Source organism: Neltuma alba, unplaced genomic scaffold (genome assembly GCF_004799145.2).
Source record: "Neltuma alba isolate B1F8T4 unplaced genomic scaffold, ASM479914v2 tig00012326_pilon, whole genome shotgun sequence".
In the NCBI taxonomy this organism is placed as follows: Eukaryota; Viridiplantae; Streptophyta; class Magnoliopsida; order Fabales; family Fabaceae; genus Neltuma; species Neltuma alba.
In genome coordinates, this window is record NW_021636836.1 from 952 (window position 1) to 3777 (window position 2826).

At 32.0% G+C, this 2826-nt stretch overlaps 1 pseudogene; it reads left to right on the forward strand.

Moving 5' to 3' along the window:
• Positions 1 to 848: 848 nt before the first annotated feature.
• On the forward strand, positions 849 to 2076 carry LOC114726042 (myb-related protein 305-like; annotated as a pseudogene).
• The last annotated feature ends 750 nt before the right edge of the window (positions 2077 to 2826 follow it).

A 2826-nucleotide genomic window follows, 5' to 3' on the forward strand; every position in this document is an offset into this window, starting at 1 on the left:
TAAGTTTATAAAAAGTCTTCAATGAAAATAAAAAATAGGGAGCTTTTTCATCACTAGTAGACACGAATATTATATGTAATGAAGACAAACTTAGATTTTATTTTATTTCTAAATACCATTACCTGTACTCAATAAGGGAAGTGGATAGGATTACATGAAAATGACCGTTGATTGACTCACAGAATCAAATATAGGCAAATGGCATTATCAGAGGCACGCATAGCCCAAATTAGTGATATTTAAAGATTGAAATAATTTTTTGAACGACCAAAATTATCACTAAATCTTCTCGATATTACTTCTATATTTTAAATCACGATTGTCTCATTTCAATACTATTAACTTATTTTGAATAATTTATAATTTTAGAAACCAAAATTGGTAACCCTGGAAAGAAAAAGTAGCAACATAATTTTGGGACTAAACGTAATGAGGTTGAATATATAGTAACAGATATTCAGTAAAATTTCACCATATTCAAATTTCAATTATTCATAATATCAAATAATTGGTAATTTGTCATATTCAAAAATAATAACTCTAAAAAAGTACATGTAATATAAGCTATAGGTGTGTCCTCTCTCATTTTATGAAATTTTTATTTTTTGAGATCTTTAAGTAAAATTATTATTTTATACAGGTCCTGAGCATCTTTTTTGCTGTAATCTAAGATGGGTTACCTAGGAATAATTAGCTGCAGCCAATAATACATAAGCTGCAAACACAAAACCCAAATCAGTGGCGCAGAATTTGAAAGACAAACTTTTTTATCAAAGCACCATCCATCATCTTAGTCTTCTTTTTTCCTCTCCTTCTTTATTACAATAAAATTGTATTAAGGATTAGTCATGGGAAGCCATGTGGGTTGTTTGAGTATAATAGAAGAAGAAGCTGGTTGGAGAAAGGGGCCTTGGACTGCTGAAGAAGACAGACTTCTAATAGAGTATGTCAAATGCATGGTGAAGGAAGATGGAACTCAGTCTCAAGACTTGCAGGTAAATATACGCAAGTCCTTCTTCATATTTATGATCTAGTAATATATACACACGCTCTTCACGTTTCAGTAACTTTTTTTCCTGGTTCTTTCTATTCCTTTTTGATTGATCTATGATGGGTAAGTGATTGGTTTGGGTTTGTTTTGGCTATTTTCAAAGGACTGAAAAGAAATGGAAAGAGTTGCAGATTGAGGTGGGTGAATTATCTGAGACCAGACCTCAAGAGAGGTCAGATAACACCACAAGAAGAGAGCATAATTATAGAGCTTCATGCTAGGTGGGGAAACAGGTAAAAAAGAAAATTTTTCAATCTTCCTCTTTCTTCAACTTTTAGAAAAAAATTACAGAAAGCTTTGCCAATTATATGATATATGGGACAATTTTCTTCATTCCAAACAAAATTCAGATGGTCAACAATTGCAAGAAGCTTGCCAGGTAAGAACAGATAATGAGATAAAGAATTATTGGAGGACTCACTTCAAGAGAAGGCAAAAAGTCCCATTAATGTATCCGAAAAGGCAAAAAATCGCCTTTTGAGAAGGCAGCAGTTTCAACAACAACAAAAACGCAGCAACAATTGCAATTGGACATGAAAGGTATTGTGGCCTTGCTTGAAGACAGTAACAATGATTACGAAGTGCCTTCTACCCTTTGTTCAATGGCCAACTTCTATCCAAACAACGCAGAAGAACAAGGCTGCTTCTACTCAATGATCAGTACTATTGATAATAATGACAATTCCTCTGCACCAGAAGCCTTAAATGAAGAGATTTTGTGGGACGGCCTTTGGAATTTGGATGATTTTCATGGAAACTTCAGTACAACTAATACTACAAGCAAAGCCAATCTGCACAATCTGGTCGTTTCCTGAATTTTTAGGTCTATTAAATTAGCTCTAGTCTCTGAAATTAATGAGTGGTTAAGTTAGTCTTGAGAATTTAGAATTTAAGGACTGGCTCTTTCATTGACTAACTTTTATAGCTTAGTCTTTTCCCCTTTTTGGGGTTAGTTTCGAGCTTAGTTATCGGAATTGGATGACTCCAAAGAAATGAAAATTTTGGAGTTGGATCAATTATTGCATAAGGTGTGGTCTTGACGTAGTGAGTGTTATTCTCTGGGGACAATCATTTGTGCAACTTATCAATAAAAAGTGTCTCAATTTTGCATTCAAAACTAGAATTAAAAGTGTTATTCTCTGGAGACAACCATTATTGCTGCTGCTTCTTTTAAACAAACCATTCATTATTCATTATTTAATACTATTTATTAATATGGATTCAAGTGTATCGTGATAGAAAAAATTAGGATAAACTCTTCAACTTAATTCTTTTTTTTTTATACAAGACTTATTTTGAGGACCTACTTAAAGAATATTGAGTTTCCTAGTCATTCAACCCCAGCAGCTGGCCATTGCTTTGTTATTGTATATGGTTTGTTTTGAGTGTGACAATTTTAACCCTCGAAGTAAATAATAATTACAAATTTTATGGTACTAAGATCAATGAACTGGTAAATCAGTTCCCTAATCAATCCAATTAAGAGTTTTAGACGGGTCAACTGGGTTGAATTTTATTTTATTTTCCTTCTATGAAATGATGTTGTTTTGAGTAAAAAAAAAAAAACAGTATGTTAAATTTCTGCTCTATTAACTCTATTTTATTGGATTATATATGGTTTATCTATGAACGTTCCATTTACTTGTGGACTTCTATTTATTTGTGAATCAATTCCTTTTTATTTAAAATATTAATGCTAAATTTGTTTTCCGATCACACTCATTTTTCTAGGTGAAATTTTGTGAGAATACTTAATTTCTTTATAAGATTTTGCC